The sequence below is a fragment of the Panulirus ornatus genome, chromosome 10 (genome assembly GCF_036320965.1).
Source record: "Panulirus ornatus isolate Po-2019 chromosome 10, ASM3632096v1, whole genome shotgun sequence".
Lineage (NCBI taxonomy): Eukaryota > Metazoa > Arthropoda > Malacostraca > Decapoda > Palinuridae > Panulirus > Panulirus ornatus.
Window position 1 is genome coordinate 56,651,860 of NC_092233.1, and position 23,535 is coordinate 56,675,394.

Sequence of the window (23,535 nt, forward strand, 5' to 3'; positions counted from 1 at the left end):
CTGTTCCCCTCATGCCAGGTCAGGCTTGAAGGGGGGATGGGGAGCTGGGTGCAGAGGGGACGAGTATATATATATATATATATATATATATATATATATATATACGTGTGTGTGTGTGTATGGAGAGACAGAAAGAGAGGGAGAGAGAGAGAGAGAGAGAGAGAGAGAGAGAGAGAGAGAGAGAGAGAGAGAGAGATTCTTTGTTTGCACCGAGACAGGAACGAATGACGTCAGGACTTTAATCGGTGGGTTCATGTTGGGAGAAATTTATGTACATTATCCTCTCTCTCTCTCTCTCTCTCTCTCTCTCTCTCTCTCTCTCTCTCTCTCTCTCTCTCTCTCTCTCTCTCTCTCTCTACCGATCTGATGTTTAAGTCGTCCAAAAACTGATTTTTTGGGGGGAATAGTGTTTATAAACCTCTCTCTCTCTCTCTCTCTCTCTCTCTCTCTCTCTCTCTCTCTCTCTCTCTCTCTCTCTCTCTCTCTCTCTCTTCCCGACCCCTCCCAATCCACACACCCCCCCCAACAAAAAGTTTTGCATAAAACAACAGAGCGGTTGTAGGATCGAATCAAACAATAGTGGACAGCACAGAAACAATAATAGCTATAGGGGATCTGAGCAACCCTATCGTAAACTAGGGGGCCTCCTGTTGACTGACAATAGACTAATAGACTAATCAATTTCATTCGACTCTGCTTTCTAAAATCTAAGCATTATAGATCCAACTGATGTCCACTAACAGAGACCTAATTAGCGCCTCTGAGGTTAGCGAAAAAGCTAACAATTACCGATGGTACAACATGGTACAAGTCTCCCTCTGTGCAACGAGGGTCTTACGTCAAGGGAGCTTAATGATGAAAGCTAATCTTAAATTGCGGGATTTTCGACGGATTGCGCCAAGGCTTAGGTCGCGTATGGTGGATCAGGCTCTTGGGCGTAGACACAGAAGAACAGGTGTGGCAGAAACTTCAAAAATGTAGTGATTCTTGAGGGAATCATCGTCCCTAAAAAGGTGAAAAGGAGTTAGAAAACGGCGGAACGTCCCTAAAAAGGTGAAAAGGAGTTAGAAAACGGCGGAACGTCCCTAAAAAGGTGAAAAGGAGTTAGAAAACGGCGGAACGTCCCTAAAAAAAGGTGAAAAGGCGTTAGAAAACGGCGGAACGTCCCTAAAAAGGTGAAAAGGAGTTAGAAAACGGCGGAACGTCCCTAAAAAGGTGAAAAGGAGTTAGAAAACGGCGGAACGTCCCTAAAAAAGGTGAAAAGGAGTTAGAAAACGGCGGAACGTCCCTAAAAAGGTGAAAAGGAGTTAGAAAACGGCGGAACGTCCCTAAAAAGGTGAAAAGGAGTTAGAAAACGGCGGAACGTCCCTAAAAAAAGGTGAAAAGGAGTTAGAAAACGGCGGGACGAGATGGGATGACTAAGAGATAGTGATGATTTTATCAGACGTAGAGGTAGAAAAAGATAACACGGTACCTAAGGAAAGTGAAAACAGAAACAGGGCCATGGAATACAACGAAAGAACACCAAGGAGATCGTACGCAAATTGTGATCATAGACAGCAAGAATGATTTTGAAAGAAAGACATAATACTCATAATGTGAAGAAATGCCCGAAGGAATGCTGTCGATGTGTTAGTAGCAGGAAAAAAAGACATGTTCAAGGATATTATTGGTCTATGATCTAATGATAATGGCACATTAACCAAAGGCCTTTAAGAAATGGCTTCCCTTCTGAGGGAGTATTTTGAATCAGTGTTTACCATCGAAAATGAGACTTAATATCCCACAAGGAGGAAAATGAGACTTAATATCCCACAACCCACAAAGAGGAACATGAGACTAATATCCCACAAAGAGGAAAATGAGACTAATATCCCACAAAGAGGAACATGAGACTAATATCCCACAAGGAGGAACATGAGTCTAATATCCCACAGGAAGAAAATGAGTCTAATATCCCACAAGGAGGAGAATGAGACTAATATCCCACAAGGAGGAAAACTCACTTCTGATCATCCAGAAATGAGAAAAAGAAACCGACGCAGAAGATTATAGTGAACGACACATAGTTCTTAGATATCCAGACAAATTGAACCCGGCCAAATGAACTTGCCCAGACGAGAGCGTCAGAGAAATGAATAGACAGAATAAAGACAGAGATAAGAATTGATAAGATAGAATAAGATAAAGAAAATACAATGAAGAATAAGTAAAATACCCAAAAGAAAGCTAGGCTCTAAGATAGAATAAGATAAAGAAAATACAATGAAGAATAAGCAAAATACCCAAAGAAAGCTAGGCTCTAAGATAGAATAAGATAAAGAAAATACAATGAAGAATAAGTAAAATACCCAAAAGAAAGCTAGGCTCTAAGATAGAATAAGATAAAGAAAATACAATGAAGAATAAGTAAAATACCCAAAGAAAGCTAGGCTCTAAGATAGAATAAGATAAAGAAAATACAATGAAGAATAAGTAAAATACCCAAAAGAAAGCTAGGCTCTAAGTGTCTCGTCCAATTACCAAAATATTCAATAAATCGTTGCAGGAAGGGAGAGAGGCGTCAAGCGTGTGTAACACCAACTGTCAAAAGTGAGACAGAAAACGCACTTCGAGCTACCGTCCCCATCGGCTTTGCTTCAGGTAGTCGAAGAGTTATAGTCAAAGACAATTTTGCTCGATTCCTCGATGATGATAAACTGATCACAGACCATGAACATGGTTTCTAGAATGAAAAAGAATCGCTTTTGATCGAGGCTGGTTTGACTTCGGTTTTCACATATATTATTACTGGGACTCCCAAGATATTCTCTGACGTTATGCACTTTCACAAAGCCTTCGACAGAGTGTGACATGGAAGACTGCGACGTAAGATATAAGCTAACGTTGTGTGAGATCGATTCCGTGTGTTGATAGTGACCCAGCTCTCGTAAAAGAAGCAAACGAATGGTATGAAATGAGGAAGCATCCGACTGGCTTCACGTGACAAGTGGGGTGCCCCAAGGCTTAGTCCTGGGACCTGTGCTGCTTAAAACATCTACGTCGTCGATCTGGAGACAGAACTCACCAATAGAATGGTGAAATCTCACGACGATACGAATTCGAGACGTAAAGGAAGATGGGCTGATGATTCAAAAGGAATTTAGAACAGCTGATGGAGTACTCAGAGACCACTAGTACAAAACTGCCTGGTAAACCATCAACAGAAGAGAAAGAACTTGAAGTGATCGTCATTAATGACGCTGAACACGGAAAGCAACGTCTAGTAATTAACAATTAAGGCCACCAATAGGATGTTAGAATTCATAGCAAGAATCCTAAACCAGATAAGAAAATGATACAGTGCCCTTTTCAGAAAAACTCAGCTGGAGCAAGCTTCTCGGTTTTTGGTCACTGAGCTTGATCAGGGATGAAGCAACACTAGAACAAGTTCAAAGATGAGCAACGAAACTAATTGCTCCACTTAGAAATAAGCCTCGGGAGGAAAGACTCAAGGATCTATGAGCATTCTCTCGACAAAATTATCTAAAACACCATTGACCCTCAATAGATCTAGAACCCTTAAGAGTTAGAAAGCAGAGTCTTATGAAATCACTTACTTTATTAGTCTCTTGTCGACAGAAACGTAGGCACAGAAGGGATCTAACAAATGTTTTCAGAATACTGAATATTTTCAACAACATATACGAATGTCTTCACTTTATGTCGAAATTCAGTGACCAGAAATAACAGTATGAAGATAAAAAGGATAGAGATGTAATAGCGGCGTTGGTGATCATCATGATAACCTGGCACTAGATGTGGTAAAGGCAAAGAATATAAATATCTCACATCAAAGCTGGACAAATACTTCGATAATGTCTGTGATCAGTGAACAATCCTGCCTCATGAGATAGCATTTAATCCTCTCTTTCTTCATCCCTCCCTCGGCAGCTATTGTTAAAATGGTTGGGAACCTTCTCCCGTTTAAGATATTTTTCCTGTTATTACTTTCCTATAAAATTTCCATGACAGTATACTTTTCCCAGACGAGTATCATTTCTTTATTAAATTTGTGTTTTTTCCACTCCACTGACAGTTGAGCCGGAGGGAGAGGTGGATAGGAGATATGGCTTCTGCTTCTTTTTACCATCCTGTCTCCTGCATAGTTTCAGGCATAGACGACAGATAACCTCATCATGAACCATCAGTTCTCCTATTACCTGTCCATCCCATAATACTCCCATGCACTCTCGTATAGCGACTGTCTACCTCCCTCCATTTCGGTGGCTGTCAACCTCCATCCGGTACAGAGTCTGTCCATCTCCCTCCAGTATTGCGACTGTCCTCATGTCCAGCGAACCAGGGGATGGAGCCCTTCCCTCCTGTAGTATTTTGATCCGGCCAGTCAGCCAAATGTGCCACTTTGATCTTCCCTCCGGACACACTAGCAGGGGAAACTCCCTTCCTAATTTTGTTTACTTCAGGCCAATACTGATGTCAGGAGGGGGTGAACGCTCTGGGTGGGTGGGGGCGATGATGGGAGGGGACGTCATGGGGGATGGGGCTGGGGACGAGGGGGAAGACAAGAGAAGGGGGAGAGGAGGATGGGAAGACGAGGGGCTAAGAGTAGGAGCGGTAGAGAGTGATGGGGGCAAGAGAGAATAACGCGGGAAACGGCGAATCGTATGAAAGAAAAGAAAGAAATATATATATATATATATATATATATATATATATATATATATATATATATATATATATTCAATGAATAATGATGAAGAATCAAAGGGGGAAAGTACGTATGATGCCGTTTTCCTGTTAAGGGACGATATGTAAACAGAGGGGTTAACAGAAGATCAGACACGAGAGATAGATACAAAAATTGGAGAGGAAATTTCATACTGCCAGACACAGTTTATTGATTGGGTTATCATGTTGACGTCTGTGGTCATGTAGTGGTCATCTGTCTGTCTGTCTCTCTTTTTGTTTACCTGAGCTTGTCTGTCTGTGTAGCTGAAGGTCCGTTGACTTGACTATACAAGACCATATCTACACTATACGTACACAAGAGCCTCCCCCTCACCCACAGTATATGTACACAGGTCCCAGCTTCCACACACACACACACACGCACACACACACGTCATCCTCGTCTCCAGTATACGTACACAAATCCCAAAGTCTGCATTAAGCATACACACGCCATCCCTCCCCCTTCTTCACCCACAGCCTGCGTGCACTCGCCGCTCGCCTCACCCACAGTATGCGTATACACGCTATTCCCTCCCTCCCCCTACCTCACCCACAACATACGGAAACACGCCTCCCTCCTCACCCACAGCATGCTTACACACGCTATCTCTTTCCCCCTCACCCACATCATACAGACACACGCCTCCCTCACCCACAACGTACGGACGCACGTCCCCCTCACCCACAGGGAAGGGATTGCATCAACTCACAAGGGGACCTAAGCAAACCCCAAAGTTGGACTGACAGGATGTTGACGAAATTCGACCATAGTTCATATAAAGGAGTAACAGGGTGAGAAGATGGCTTCGATATGACGATCATCTACCAGAAAATGAACTGCGTTAGTTTTTCGTGACACACACACACAGAGAGAGAGAGAGAGAGAGAGAGAGAGAGAGAGAGAGAGAGAGAGAGAGAGAGAGATCTGAAAGTAGATATGGCCCATAACCTTAACGAGTAGCCAGTGTTTTACCTAAGGTGAATAGTGAAGGGATAAAAAAAGATTATATATATATATATATATATATATATATATATATATATATATATATATATATATATATATATATATATATATATATACCTGTCGTCTGGCAAATATTAGCACATCATCCAATGAAAATGATAAAGACATATTTCCCAAGGTGTTTACATCGTACACTAGGGCATAAGGAGAACACGATTTTTAAGGTTGGTCACCTCGCTTAGAGAAAACACAAAGAACTGATACAAAAGCTTGAGAGGAGGGAAAAGGATAGAAAAAAAAAGAAAAGAAAAAGTAGATGGTACTAAAATTAAGGGAGGTGTGTTTCGGGCAAACGCCAAATAGAAGGAAACCTTTAAAGCTGTTTGCCCTGGAAAAGAGAGAATGGTGTAGAGGCGACCATTCACATTGACGACATCAACACTGAATAATAGCCCCCCGAAAGGTGTTGGGGATTGGGGATGAAAAACTGAGAGGAAAATGGCATGATAGTCAAAGCTAAGAAACCCTCTTACGGTCGATGAAAAGAAGTATTCTTGGCTTTTTAAGAGCAGCGAACAAATGAAATGATTTAGGTCACGAGACAATGAAGGTGGACAGCATACGGAGATTTAAGAAGCTGTATGGTAACAATGTTCACATGGGGCCCCACGAATGTAGAACTCCCTCCCCTTACAGTATAAGGGAGAGAGTCCTACGAGTGTAGAACTCCCTCCCCCTTACAGTACAAGAGATGGGGCCCCACGAGTGTAGAACTCCCTCTCCGTACAATATGAGAGACTGAGTCCTACGAGTGTACAACTCCCTCCCCGTAGAGTACAAGAGATGGTGCCCAACGAGTGTAGAACTCCCTCTCCGTGGCCCCTCCATGAGTGTAGAACTCCCTCTCCTTACAGTATAAGAGACGGAATCCTACGAGTGTAGAACTCCCTTCCCCTTACAGAACAAGTGATGTGGCCCCTCCATGAGTGTAGAACTCCCTCCACGTACAGTACAAGCGATGTCGCCCCTCCAAAAGTGTAGAACTCCCTCCCCGTACAGTACAAGTGATGTGATCCCCTCCCACGAATGTAAAAAAAAAAAGAAAAAAAAAAAAACCCTCCCCCTTACAGTACAAGAGATGGGATGGTGTTAGTGGGGACGACACACCCCTACGAGTGTAGAGCACCCACCCTTCTCTTCCCTCCCCCAGTACAGTACAAAGAGGTAATTACACACACCCACACACGCACAATACACCTTGTTCTTAGCTCCTACGGACTGGCGTTGTCCCTCAGGTAAGGGTGTTGTCAGCATTTCGCCCGAGGACCCGAGGAGGACACGCGAGACTAATGATGCTCCCAGTTTCCTCGGCTGCAGCTCCCATATCTCACATTATAGAAGACCTTAGAGATAAGAGAAGATCTTCGACATAACTTGGTGTTGTTCCTGTATTCGTACTTGCCATTTCCCGCATGAGCGAGGTAGCGTCAGGACTGAGCCTTGGAGGGAAAGATAAAGAATATCTTACGACGCAAATGATGATCTATAAGAGAGAGAGAGAAGGGGAGAGATAACTTAGTAAAATATACTAGATTTGGGGAGTAACTGATTTACAGGATACTTGGGATGATGAGTGAATTAATAGGATGATTATGAAATAGGGGGAAAAATTTAGCTCAGTTTCCCTGATATGTAGATTAAGAGTGATCAAATCTCGGGATGATGAATGATTCGAGGGCATTAATCATTCAGTATGTGCCTGAGATAGGCAGAAAAACATAGTCTACTTCAATATGCTCTGGAGGATTATAGATAATTCAGAAAATTGCTTCCATTGACTATAACAAGTCTCCCATGGAAAGGAAGAAAATGGGCAACGAAACCTGACACGTCTCCTTCGGAAAGAAAGAAAACGGACGGCGAAATAACAAGTTTACCACGGAAAGAAAGAAGACGGACAACGAAACTAACACGTCTACCATGGAAAGAAAGAAAACGGGCAACGAAAATAAACAAGCCTATCCCGGTAAAGAAAGAAAACGGAAGGCAGATGGAAATTGGAAATCTAGTTTGGGAATCACTTCCGTCAACATCAAACTAGAAAATGGGAATACATTGGGCAGACACTTTTGAAAATGAAATTGATAGACTGAAGAAAATGTCAGTTTCAACTGCTTTAGTGGTGGAGGTGACCATTCTGACAAAGTGGACGAGTGAGCCAGGTTCCACTCTGCCTGGCGTCAGGTCATATATATATATATATATATATATATATATATATATATATATATATATATATATATATATATATATTATCCATAGGGATAGGGGAGAAAAAATACTTCCCACGTATTCCCTGTGTGTCGTAGAAGGCGACTAAAAGGGGAGGGAGCTGGGGGGGCTGGAAATCCTCCCCTTTCATTTTCAATTTTCCAAAAGAAGGGAGAGAGAAGGGGGCCAAGTGAGAATTTCCTTCAAAGTCTCAGTCCTCTGTTCCTAACGCTACCTCACTAACGTGGGAAATGGCGAATAGAAAAATATATATATATATATATATATATATATATATATATATATATATATATATATATATATATATATATATATATACCCTCGCCTGAGCCATATACCCATTTCACCATCCAACCCCTAGAGTGTGGATGAACAGCTGCGTTGACTGAGGACCAACTGACCGCGACCAGGATTCGAACCCATACACTCGACCCTGGGAGGCCCCGTGAATGCACCACGGTCGGGAACGCTATGAAAGTCCACTTCATCCTCATCCTTAACTATCACCTGTTATTGCCCAGCCACCATCATTATATTGCCTCTGACGCAGTGAACACCCGACCCAAAAAAAAAGGGAAAAATTTTCATGATATCAGTATTAACACAGGCTTGATCATAGGGTGGGAAGGGAGGAGGAGCTCTGAACACACACACACACACACACACACACACCACACAACCCCCCTCCCTCCCTCCCAAATTAAACTTCAGAATGTGAAAAGAATAAGAGATGAGTTGCGTCATATGAGCGGCTGCCGGCCGCCAGCCAATAGCCAGGGAAGTTGATGGCCAACATTTGACTTTGTCCTAACATCAACAACAAAGGTAGACTCTACCCTTCCCGCCCTCCAACCCCACCTCCACACTCCCCCCCCCCCCCCCCCCCCCCACCCCACTCCAACATGAAACTTAATGTTACGCCGTCAGGCAAATGATATTAGAATGATAGTTTTATGTAAATATTCTAATATCATATATCGCGTTCCCTTTCCTTTAATATTTCTGCATTTCTTTTTTTTTTCCATGGGTTAATTTGGAGTATGATGGTTTCTTCTGAGTCCTCCAACTGCATTTGCAGTCGAGGTACGCGAGGGAAGAAGACCGCATAACGGTACATCCTCGAGTGATTGATCCATACACAAAAACTATGGGAAGCACCAGCCAGATGCAGGCTCTAAGGTCCACCAGGCTGTTGAGGCGGAGACTCGTGCAGGCACCGTACGAGAAAGAATAGTGGGACAAGATAGTACCTGTAGGAGAGAGAGAGAGAGAGAAAGAGAGAGAGAGAGAGAGAGAGAGAGAGAGAGAGAGAGAGAGAGAGAGAGAGAGAGAGAGAGCAGTGACAACAACATTGCGACGTATGGAAAGGGGATGATTGAAGAGAGATGATACCAGAAGGATCAATGAGAGAGACGTGAACAGAGAGGTGGTAGTGGAGGAGGAGGAAGAGGAGGAGGAGGAGGAGGAGGAGGAAGAGGAGGAGGATAAGTCACCCGCCCTAGAAAGGTGCGCAGTAACCCTCCCACCTCCCCCTCCCCCCCTCCTTTACTAGGGCATGAGAGAGTCCCCCCCACCCCCCCACCCCCCCGTAGATATAAACCATCTGCTCACAAGGGAGAAGATAATTACGTCAACCACACAACACTCCCCACCTTCTGGGAAGCCAGACTCTGTGATGTTAATTATATGTGTGTGTGTGTGTGTGTGTGTGTGTGTGAGGAGGGAGTGGGTTGTTTTTGAGGATAGAGTGAAGGCTATGGTTATGCCCAACGTAGTTATGTAATTAGAAGGTCGAATCGTGGTCTGGAATAGAACAGAGGGACGGAGGTGACTCTTTATATATATATATATATATATATATATATATATATATATATATATATATATATATAGATATAGATATATATATATTATATATATATACAGAGAGAGAGAGAGAGAGAGAGAGAGAGAGAGAGAGAGAGAGAGAGAGAGAGAATAGGAAAGTGTATCAGAAGGGAAATGGGAAGTGAATTAAAAGTCTGTTTCGTATCCTGAGCTGGGTATTTGGCCCACAGTTCACTCAGGTGTTCATCTTCATGGTTCGTCGAGAAATTATATATATATATATATATATATATATATATATATATATATATATATATATATATATATATATATATATTTATTTATTTTGCTTTGTCGCTGTCTCCCGCGTTTGCGAGGTAGCGCAAGGAAACAGACGAAAGAAATGGCCCAACCCACCCCTATACACATGAATACACGTCCACACACGCAAATATACATACCCATACATCTCAGTGTACACATATATATACACACACAGACACATACATATATACACATGCACACAATTCACACTGTCTGCCTTTATTCATTCCCATCGCCACCTCGCCACACGTGGAATAACATCCTCCTCCCCCCTCATGTGTGCGAGGTAGCGCTAGGGAAAGACAACAAAGGCCCCATTCGTTCACACTCAGTCTCTAGCTGTCATGCAATAATGCCCGAAACCACATCTCCCTTTCCACATCCAGGCCCCACAGAACTTTCCATGGTTTACCCCAGACGCTTCACATGCCCTGATTCAATCCATTGACAGCACGTCTACCCCGGTATACCACATCGATCCAATTCACTTTATTCCTTGCCCGCCTTTCACCCTCCTGCATATATATATATATATATATATATATATATATATATATATATATATATATATATATATATATATATATATATATATATATATAAGCAGTCAGTCTGATCCATTCTCTTTCTCAACATTTAAAACAGCATCGAACCAACAACCTTTCTTGACAGAGGCCTACAAAATCCTTATTCGGGCCCTGCGAACACAAAATGCCTGATTATCATATTGTTCCGTGAGGTGAATATTGCTTCTTCTTTTTTTTTTCCACTTGGTACTTGACGTAGATTTATGGGCTCGGGCTGGGTCCGTGGAGAGGTCAAGAAGAGAGAGAGAGAGAGAGAGAGAGAGAGAGAGAGAGAGAGAGAGAGAGAGAGAGAGAGAGAGAGAGGATGACGGATCGCCTGAGCTGCCTCAAGATTAAAAGTGCTTTTTCAGGAGGGAGGTGACCTGTGTTATATAGTCACGTTGAGGATGGATAAAGGTATATATTGTGCATGCTTACGTCTGTCTCTCTGTCTCTCTGTCTGTTTGTAAGACTGGGTGTGTGTGTGTGTGTTTGTCTGTCTGTCTGTCTGTGTTTGTTTGTGTCTGTCTTGTCTGTCTGTCTTCGTGTGTGTGTGTGTGTGTGTGTGTTTCTGTCTGTCTGTCTGTAAGTGTGTCTGTGTGTGTTTGTTTGCGTCTGTCTGTCTGTCTGTCTTCGTGTGTGTGTGTGTGTGTGTGTGTGTGTGTGTGTCCGCATACTTACTAGTGTAACCACAGTTTTCACATGGGCTCCATCGCCTCGTCGGGAGCGCCTCCAGCTCCCACCCAATCTGGCATCGGTTCGAATCCTGCTATCGGTCGGATAACTGGATGCTCTATAGGAATGCGCGTTTAGAGCATTCGATTCTTTATTGCTCAAAGATGTAGGGGGCCCTACGAGTGTACAACTCCTGCCCAGTGTAGTAGAAATAGATGACTGCTAATAGGTACAGACACATAGACACACACACAGGTGCATTTTGATAAACTGCGCACACTCAAAAGCACACACAAATTTGGGCGTTTGGATTAATGCCAACACAGACTGAGCACTTCAAAGATGTGCACACGGCTAGGGACAAAGTGCCCGCAAATGCTGTATCAACACATGCTCTGACGAGGCTAGCTTAACCCTGCAGAAAACTCCACAAACAGTAGATTAGAAATAAACACACAGACACACAGACACACACACACACACACACACACACACACACACACACACACACACACACACACCTGGCATAACCTGGGGGTGTGTGGTGTGGGTGTATGTATACATACACAGGAGTAGAGACAAGACACATGTATATACATGGTTAAGAGACGGGGCAACACGAATGTGATATTCTTTCCCTGTAACACATAAGTCGTAATCACACACACACACACACACACACACACACACACACACACGAAGGTCTACACAGGCACCAAACCTCGTACATGAATCAGCCACGGTTAGCTACACGCTTAGCTGTACGCTTAGCTGCCTTGAAAACTTGGGAGTCAAAGCCAAAACGGGGATATACCTCATTACTCTCAGCCGAACGGTCCCTTTGACTTAATACCTTCGGTAAATACTACTTGGCATCTTCAAAGCCCTGCAGACCAGGTGATCGCCCGAGAGCCATCTTGCGGGAAATTTTTCTATTAATCCGAAACCCCGTTTAATATCACTTCCATATCTCGGTAATCTTTCAGCCTCACGATTATCTTTAAGGAATTATTGCTTCTCTGATGATCTTCTTACATAAGAGCAAGTATATAGAAAACGATATAGCATCAGTGGGCGCGTGTTTCCCGGGATTTCTTTATATCCGGATTTTTGCTTCTTCATTTACGCGGTTTGAGTGTTGACACAACCAGATCAGTGACGACCCGAAGGTACCCATCGAGGCGTAGTAACGGGCCTTTTGATGTCCTCGCGAACCAAAGGGGAGAAAAAAAGATAAGAGTTCCCAATTTATGTAGTTCTTTACCGACTCGTAGTTCCCGCTGATTGGCCAGTCCGGTGGTCCAATCGTTTAGCAGGACAAGTCAAACCTTTCAGATCAATGACTGGGTTCAAGTGCTTCGAAACGGCGTTCAGCTCGTGTGAATCATTGATAAGTTCAGCCGACAGCGCTCCGGGCCTTCACTCTGTCGGGTTACAAGTGCCAGGTGTCAGCTGTGCTGCGTGTGACGTCAGTGGTGATGATTGTGACCTCATCGATAATGATGACGTCATGGGTGGTGTTCGTGAGCTCATTGGTGTTAGGTGCAAAGTCTGTGGTGATGCTTTTGACGTCATTGGTGTTACGTTTGACGTCATCGATGAAGCTTTTGTCCCTAATTGGTGATATGTCTGATGACATAGGGACGTCAGGGGAGTTGTATGTGACGTCAGAATTATGGTATATGGCCTTAGCAATACCAGGCGTGACGTCAGATGTGATGTCACGGTTGACAGTTACGATGTCAGCCGAGCAGAGAGTAACGTCGTCTGGGTTGGACGGGACTTCAGCGATCAGGAACAGTGACGTCAGTAATGATAGGTATGACGTCAGTAATGTTAGGTATGACGTCAGTGATGCTAGTTAGGACGTCAGTATTGCTAGATATGACTTCATGGTGATGCCAGTGACAACACCTGGCCCCTCCCCCTCCAATCTCCACCACCAAGAGTCTCTTCTCCACCACCACCACCACCACCACCATGATGGCTTCTCTCCTCCACCACCACGACCACCACCACAGGGGCCTTTCTCCACCACCACCACCACCACAGGGGCCTTTCTCCACCACCACCACCACCACCACCACCACCACCACCACCACCACCACCACCACCACCACCACCACCACCACCACCACCACCACCACCACCACCACCACCACCACCACCACCACCACCACCACCACCACCACCACCACCACCACCACCACCACACAGGGGCCTTTCTCCACCACCACCACCACCACACAGGGGCCTTTCTCCACCACCACCACCACACAGGGGCCTTTCTCCACCACCACCACCACACAGGGGCCTTTCTCCACCACCACCACCACAGGGGCCTTTCTCCACCACCACCACCATGATGGCTTCTCTTCTCCACCACCACCACCACACAGGGGCCTTTCTCCACCACCACCACCACAGGGGCCTTTCTCCACCACCACCACCACACAGGGGCCTTTCTCCACCACCACCACCACCACACAGGGGCCTTTCTCCACCACCACCACCACCACAGGGGCCTTTCTCCACCACCACCACCACAGGGGCCTTTCTCCACCACCACCACCACACAGGGGCCTTTCTCCACCACCACCACCACACAGGGGCCTTTCTCCACCACCACCACCACAGGGGCCTTTCTCCACCACCACCACCACACAGGGGCCTTTCTCCACCACCACCACCACAGGGGCCTTTCTCCACCACCACCACCACACAGGGGCCTTTCTCCACCACCACCACCACCACCACACAGGGGCCTTTCTCCACCACCACCACCACACAGGGGCCTTTCTCCACCACCACCACCACCACCACCACCACCACACAGGGGCCTTTCTCCACCACCACCACCACCACCACCACACAGGGGCCTTTCTCCACCACCACCACCACAGGGGCCTTTCTCCACCACCACCACCATGATGGCTTCTCTTCTCCACCACCACCACCACCACAGGGGCCTTTCTCCACCACCACCACCACCACCACCACCACCACCACCACCACCACCACCACCACCACCACCACCACCACCACCACCACAGGGGCCTTTCTCCACCACCACCACCACCACCACCACCACCACCACCACCACCACCACCACCACAGGGGCCTTTCTCCACCACCACCACCACACAGGGGCCTTTCTCCACCACCACCACCACCACCACCACCACCACCACCACCACCACCACCACCACCACCACCATGATGGCTTCTCTTCTCCACCACCACCACCACAGGGGCCTTTCTCCACCACCACCACCACACAGGGGCCTTTCTCCACCACCACCACCACACAGGGGCCTTTCTCCACCACCACCACCATGATGGCTTCTCTTCTCCACCACCACCACCACACAGGGGCCTTTCTCCACCACCACCACCATGATGGCTTCTCTTCTCCACCACCACCACCACACAGGGGCCTTTCTCCACACGACCACCACCACAGGGGCCTTTCTCCACCACCACCACCACACAGGGGCCTTTCTCCACCACCACCACCACCACCACCACCACCACCACCACCACCACCACCACCACCACCACCACCACCACCACCACCACCACCACCACACAGGGGCCTTTCTCCACCACCACCACCACACAGGGGCCTTTCTCCACCACCACCACCACACAGGGGCCTTTCTCCACCACCACCACCACCACAGGGGCCTTTCTCCACCACCACCACCACACAGGGGCCTTTCTCCACCACCACCACCACACAGGGGCCTTTCTCCACCACCACCACCACACAGGGGCCTTTCTCCACCACCACCACCACAGGGGCCTTTCTCCACCACCACCACCACCACCACACAGGGGCCTTTCTCCACCACCACCACCACCACCACAGGGGCCTTTCTCCACCACCACCACCACCACCACCACACAGGGGCCTTTCTCCACCACCACCACCACACAGGGGCCTTTCTCCACCACCACCACCACACAGGGGCCTTTCTCCACCACCACCACCACAGGGGCCTTTCTCCACCACCACCACCACACAGGGGCCTTTCTCCACCACCACCACCACACAGGGGCCTTTCTCCACCACCACCACCACACAGGGGCCTTTCTCCACCACCACCACCACCACAGGGGCCTTTCTCCACCACCACCACCACACAGGGGCCTTTCTCCACCACCACCACCACACAGGGGCCTTTCTCCACACGACCACCACCACAGGGGCCTTTCTCCACCACCACCACCACAGGGGCCTTTCTCCACCACCACCACCACCACACAGGGGCCTTTCTCCACCACCACCACCACCACCACCACCACCACACAGGGGCCTTTCTCCACCACCACCACCACCACACAGGGGCCTTTCTCCACCACCACCACCACCATGATGGCTTCTCTTCTCCACCACCACCACCACACAGGGGCCTTTCTCCACCACCACCACCACAGGGGCCTTTCTCCACCACCACCACCACAGGGGCCTTTCTCCACCACCACCACCACAGGGGCCTTTCTCCACCACCACCACCACCACACAGGGGCCTTTCTCCACCACCACCACCACAGGGGCCTTTCTCCACCACCACCACCATGATGGCTTCTCTTCTCCACCACCACGACCACCACCACAGGGGCCTTTCTCCACCACCACCACCACCACCACACAGGGGCCTTTCTCCACCACCACCACCACACAGGGGCCTTTCTCCACCACCACCACCACACAGGGGCCTTTCTCCACCACCACCACCACCACCATGATGGCTTCTCTTCTCCACCACCACGACCACCACCACAGGGGCCTTTCTCCACCACCACCACCACACAGGGGCCTTTCTCCACCACCACCACCACCACCACACAGGGGCCTTTCTCCACCACCACCACCACACAGGGGCCTTTCTCCACCACCACCACCACAGGGGCCTTTCTCCACCACCACCACCACCACCACCATGATGGCTTCTCTTCTCCACCACCACCACCATGATGGCTTCTCTATTCTCGGTGTAACCTCACGCAGGCGGAGCCCGGTGATAGATAAAAGTAGATAGATAGATAGACATATAGATAGCTAGACTGATTGATAGATACAGGCAAAATCTATGTATTTATCTGAACCACGATATCAATATATTTCTACACAACTTACAATATGAATCATCTTTTCAAATAAGCCACTGATCATGAGCAGATTGCCTAGAAAAAAAAACATTTCAAATATCATGAAAAAAAAAAGGTTGACACGAGCCTTTTTTTTAATAATAGACGTCACAAAGACGACGTTTGACCACCACTACTGCCATCTGTTGATCGTCAGCCGACTCACTCGACATGCATGTTAGTCACATTCTCATAGCCTGGGCTCGTCTTTACCAGTATTTTCATAGGAATTCTCTCTCTCACCCGCTGCTCGTATGTGCTCGATGGTGTGATAATGTGTCCCCACATTTAAGCGTGAGATTTGTGAGTCACTCAAGCGTTAATCTAGTGTTAATCAAGCGACTATTTTACAGTAAGAAGACAATACCAGCTTGGGTTAGTACTAGTATTGTACTTTTCTAAGATTAACCTAACCTAACCTAACCCATAACCAAAAGGTTGTGGGAATGTTTTCGGAAAACGGGTGCGCGTGTTGCAGGCTTACGACACAATCTCTCTTCTGCCCTTATGGAAGGTCGTTCAAGCCACTATACATGCGTTATTTAAGAGGGTTGGATTATCAGTAACCGGTCATATAACTTGTACTTCGATATGAAATAACGTGTTAGTGGTGGGATTATGTGGGAGGGGAAGGTGGGGTTCGTCGGTTCGAGATGTAAACAGTGAGTTCAGACGTCTTTTGAAATATTAGAATCTGACTTTGTCTGGACTAGATCCCCTTTTATGCAGTATTCGGTCTCTGTTAGCCTCATGGACGTCTGAACTCAACCCAACAGTCACCAGAACCTATACAAATCTCACCTAATCTCACGTAAGGCACGAGATTGCATAATAGTCATTACCATAGGAGTTCTTACACTTTAAAATCCCACAGCTCAGTATGTAGTCTAAACACCTATAAAGATTGCAATCGTACAGCGAGCGATCCTCTTGAAATAGATGTCAGTCATAACACGCAGCTCCGTTTTCATAAGCATTGGTGTGTTTTTTTTTTTTTCAGTGTTTGTAATATAATTATGTAGACTCGTGTCAGTGAATTTAATCTCGAGTCCAAATCTACAAAACTGTTGCGTTGCCTAGTGTTTGCCACGGTTTTGAGCACCGGGCGAACGGACGGGTTTTTTGTGTGTGTGTGTGACGTGTGTTCAATAGAGGAATATTTACATCACATCCTCATTGCCTGGCGTGTTGGTGAGTGCAGTCCATCCCCCTTTGTAGTCACACAATAAATGAAGCCATTGACACAACATAGGGAATATCATACGTGTAGTGAGAGTGTGTATGGTCTTGTGAAGACGTTCCAATATTTTTTTCTTTTCCTTTTTTTCAGATTGGAGGATTCATCAATTGATGTTGACAGCCTTAATCAGTGAGCCTTGGCGGTTGACAAGCCCGAAGCCCAAATTATCAACCATCTAACCGTCGTAAGTACAAAGTTAATTATTTGGTCTGTAGTAAGTTCATATCTATGATGTTTGATGATAATCGTTGGTATCATCAATTATTGCAACGTAGATATACACAAGGTTGCAAGGCAGATTGCGCAGTACAGGTAGGTAAATGGCCGATTTTTCCATGTTTTTATATGGTTACGTATCACAAACCCAAAATCATGAGCATGAAGTATAATTTCTTGCGCTTGCAGACCAACAAAAAAGAAATGCTTTGGCAATTATGCTGGTGGGTAGGGGGGCGAATTTTTGTCATAAGGTCAACAGTGCTGTTTTGATAGAAGGGACGTTAATCCCTGGGGGACCGAGAAGTAACCATATGATCCCAAATGATCCCTCCATATGATACAAACAGAAAAAAAAAAAGTATCTTACCACTTGTTGTCTGAAACAATATAACACGCCGGACGTAGCATTTTGGGAAATTCCCGCATCTCTGGCCTCACGTCAACAGCCATGCTTTCATAACGTTACAAAATATCTATTGTCAGCCACATTTCCAGACATTAGTCATAATGAACGTTATGTTCACTTCATATTTCGATGGAAATGATATATATATATATATATATATATATATATATATATATATATATATATATATATATATATATATATATAAGGTGGGGTTACCATAATTATTACGAAATCTGTCTTGCACTTACGCTTGCCAACCTTACCGAGACAACATGAGACCTAGTGATCATTTCGAAATTCATCGAACCCTGTCGGGAAGATACTTTTTTTCCCGTGTGTACACATGACATTTAACTAAAATCATGACGTGTATATATGTATATGATATATATATATATATATATATATATATATATATATATATATATATATATATATATATATATATATATATGTATATATATATATATATATATATATATATATATATATATATATATATATATATATATAAATATATATATATATATATATATATATATATATATATATATATATATATATATTTGTATATATATATATATATATAATATATATATATATATATATATATATATATATATATATATATATAATATATATATATATATTTATATATGTATATGTGTGTGTGTTTGTGTGTGTGTGTGTGTGTGTATCCCAGACCAGTTGTCTGTATTTAGTGCGAAAAGCGATAGTCAAATGGCAGTTTATTTAGTGTGATTGACGCATGCGGCACGTAGCCAATTACGGCATATTTTCGTGGTGACGGGGCTGGCTTCGTGCGAGGTATTCATGCGTAGAGTGTTCACAAAGGGTCTATCCACGTGTGAGTAAGATTAAAGGGACGACCATGATGACACTCGGCTACAATAAAGGGCTTTGATATCCGACCTCAGGGGTATTAATGGTCCAGTGACGCAATGCGCTGCCTCTGGTGTAGGCTTCCATACTTTGTTGTCATTTAAAGAAAACTGAGAGTGGGTGGGTTTTGAATTTACATTTACGCCGGCTCTCTCTCTCTCTCTCTCTCTCTCTCTCTCTCTCTCTCTCTCTCTCTCTCTCTCTCTCTCTCTCTCTCTCTCTCTGTCAAAAAAAAACGGATCGCATGGGAATTTAGAATTTAGTATGTATGTGGTATTTAGAATTAGTCTGTGTTTTGCATTTTGCATAGAAAATCAGTATTTGTTTGGCTATGTATATGCAAATGAAGCTGTGGTTTCTGATGAGCTTATATCAAGGCAGGTCACAGGCGGGTGTGACCCTGGGTTATCGAGGTCACAGGCTAGTGTGACCCTGGGTTATCGAGGTCACAGGCGGGTGTGACCCTGGGTTACCTAGGTCACAGGCTAGTGTGACCCTGGGTTATCGAGGTCACAGGCGGGTGTGACCCTGGGTTATCTAGGTCACAGGCTAGTGTGACCCTGGGTTATCTAGGTCACAGGCTAGTGTGACCCTGGGTTATTTAGGTCACAGGCTAGTATGACCCTGGGTTATTGAGGTCTCAGGCTAGTGTGACCCTGGGTCATCTAGGTCACAGGCTAGTGTGACCCTGGGTTATCGACCTCACAGGCTAGTGTGACCCTGGGTTATCTAGGTCACAGGCTTATGTGTTCCTGGGTCATCTAGGTCATAGACTGATGTGGTGCTGTGGGCTCTCTAGATGTGGACACACACACACACACACACACACACACACACACACACACACACACACACACACACACACGTTCGACACGGGTCGAGTTCATGTGTGTAACAAGGGCACAGGTCATCCTAGGTCATTAAGTTGTTGGATTAGACCCATTAAATGGTAGACTATCACTCCAGAGTGTTGACTGGGCAAGGGATTTGGATATGTGGAAGACTTCATGAAATGGTTGTGCCATGACCTGGTTGTGGAGTATGGAGAGGGAGCTTTTCACTCGTACCCCCCCCCCCCCTTTTCCTGAGCCTTTTCTACTATCATACAACTTTTAAAACCTTTATATACTGCCTATATTCACCGTCTCATAACCCTCTTCCATATCCTTCCACCATTCTTACACTACCGAAGTACGTATTTACACAATTTGTAACAAGTGTTCTACTACTTTTTTGTGTGTTAACTGAGAAGGCATGGGCAGCTGAGGCCCGTGCTGGATGAACAGCTGGGTTGACTGTGGACCAACTGCCGCAATTAGGATTCGAACCCATACACTCAAGTCTGGGCCTAGCCCGTAAATGCATCACGGTCGCGAACGCTAACCACTACACCATGGGGAGTACTATGTCCTGTGGTTATTCTGTCTTTGTAGTTTTGGAAGATCTTTTCAATACTCTCAGGAGTTTCGTTACGAATGCTGTCCCCTCTGTGTCGTCTGTCGACTTCGAAAGTTTCGTGCTGTTTTGCAAGTAGTCATCCATTTCTGGTTATCTTCTCCACACTCGCTAAGGAAAAAAAGATTGGTCCGTGGTTCAGCTCGACTTCCAAGTCTCCTTCTTATATATAGAAGCAAACCCTTTGCCCTCCTCCAGTCCCTTGGCATTCTTGGCCTGCCCCCAGTGTCCTCTTGAACAAGATTTAGAACTGGTTGTCTAGTGCATGTATACTGTACTTCAGCACTTCAGCACACTATGGAGAAATTACATTGGGATTGTAAAGATTCTACGGCTCAAGGCCCAATTTGTAGTCTGTTTATATATCCTGTCGAGATATCTTAATACTTTCCAAAGACCTTCCCTCTATTCTAATGCTCTCCAAAGACATCTCACCCCATTCCAGCGCTCTTCAAAGACCTCCCCTCTGTTCTAATGCTCTCCAAAGACCTCTCTCTCCATTCCAGTGCTCTTCAAAGACCTTCCCTCTATTTCATTGCACTCCAAAGACCTCTCTCCCCATTTCAATGGTCTTCAGAAGACCTCCCCTCTATTCTAATGCTCTCCAAAGACCTCTCTCTCCATTCCAGTGCTCTCCAAAGACCTTCCCTCTATTTTAATGCACTCCAAAGACCTCTCTCCCTTTCCAACTGAAAGTGTGTACTTGTGGTCTTGGCATAAACCTTCTTCCTAGACGATGACTTAATTCCAACCCCCACCTCATGATCTCCCCATTTTCTCCAGTCCATATGTTAAAGTCAGCCTTCTTATTCTCCGTTTTCTAATCCCGCCTCATTGGGCTGTAACCCGTTATCGTATCTTATGTTAGACCTAATATCTTTCCCGCCAGGTTATTTCAAAAATGGCTTTTTTCCCCTCGCTTCCTTCATCCGCTTTCTTTATTCCACGCTCTCTATTGAGGTCACTCTTATGCACCTCCCCGACAGACGCTTCCCATCTTCTGGGGTTTCCATGGATCATCCGTTTTCTTTGATATTCCGTCTTTAGATTCCTCCCCTCCACTCCCAACCTCCCCTCTTCTTTGTTTAGCAATTATTTCCACTTCCATGTTTACTCTCTTTGTCTGTTCCATCTCCTCTTTCGTTCATTGATATCTGTTCTCTCATTTCTCATACATCATTCATCTTTTGTTTGCTCTGTTTCTCGTATAGTAAGAAGAGACGATAAACAATATGATGTGAAAAAAAGAAATTAGACATAATGATTGCGACGAAGGAAGGAAAACGAGAAATGAAAAAGAAGGGAACTATAGAAAACGGGAAGCCGTTAGAGGCCAGGGTACGAAAAGAAGAGAGAACGACAAGACAGGAGAGAGAGAGAGAGAGAGAGAGAGAGAGAGAGAGAGAGAGAGAGAGAGAGAGAGAGAATTAAAGAGAACGGAAGGAATGATATGGCAGCGTACTATTAGATATGATCGCAGCTTCCAGCCCAATGAGGCGGGATTAGAAAACGGGGAATAAGAGAGATGTGACCTGAATATATATGAACTGGAGAAAATGGGAAGATTATGAGATGGGCGATATCAAGACACCGTCTGAGAAGTAGGTATATTTAGGACTGCTGCTGCTGCTGCTGCTGCTGTGTGTGTGTTGTGTGTGTGTGTGTGTGTGTGTGTCTGTGTGTAGGGAATTCTACATGCATCTTCATCTCTAGAACTTTCTCTACCATCAAAAACCTTTTTTTTCAACTTTTATGTGCAATCAGCTCATTTCCATTCATCCATTACCTCTGATACTGTAAAAGTACTCCTTCAGATCTTACCCAGCACTGTAACCCAGATCTATCTACCCTCCAACTATCTCCATTGCTCTCCTCTGGACCTTCTCTATTAGATCTTAGCTCCACAGGCTCACCTCTTCGATGAAAGGAAGAGGGTTCATAACGGTCAATCCTCGTGTGGCCATACACACAAAAAGAACTATGGGAAGCAGCTACCACACGCGTGCCCCTGGTCCAAACCTTGGCGACGGGGGACATCCGCAGACGAGAGCAAGGGCCAAAATGATACCTAAAAGAGCAGGGGAAAGAACACCAACATTGATGTGGTTAGAGGGGGGAAAGGAGGAAGTTTTGCCGAGATTGGAATCCTAGTTAGGAATGATGAGACGGATTGTCCTTGATTGCGTTCACGCTACTAGGACGGGGCGCGAGGAACTAGCCCAGACATATGAGCCAGGGTACCAAGGCGAATGAACGGGACTCAGTACCAAGGCGAATGATCAGGACTCACTACCAAGACGAATGATCAGGACTCACTACCAAGACGAATGATCAGGACTCACTACCAAGACGAATGATCAGGACTCACTACCAAGACGAATGAACAGGACTCACTACCAAGGCCATTAAATCCCGTCTACATGACCTTGTGTCTACTCGGGTTGAATTTCGTCAACCAACGCATGTATCACGCCAACTCTCTCTCTCTCTCTCTCTCTCTCTCTCTCTCTCTCTCTCTCTCTCTCTCTCTCTCTCTCTCTCTCTCTCTCTCTCTCTCTCTCTCTCTCTCTCTCTCTCTCCCGCAGCACGCCACTGATGACCTCAAGCCATTGGGAGTGGGGGAAAGGCAGGCTCGCCTAAAAACATGCGTCCATTGTTCCCTTCCGGGACAATCATTCCCATCCATCGAATTAATCCCAACCCACCCTGCTCGTGCCTGAATCATTCTGTAGACCATTAGACTCTAGGATGTAAATCGATGAATGGGGGG

At 45.5% G+C, this 23,535-nt stretch overlaps 1 long non-coding RNA gene across 1 annotated transcript in view; it reads left to right on the forward strand.

Moving 5' to 3' along the window:
* LOC139750695 (uncharacterized) overlaps positions 1–18,001 on the forward strand; it is a 236,073-nt gene extending 218,072 nt beyond the window's left edge. Inside the window, exon 5 of the long non-coding RNA XR_011713199.1 lies at positions 17,870–18,001. This is a non-coding gene — a long non-coding RNA (uncharacterized lncRNA). The remainder of the gene's footprint in view (positions 1–17,869) is intronic.
* Positions 18,002–23,535: the final 5,534 nt, after the last annotated feature.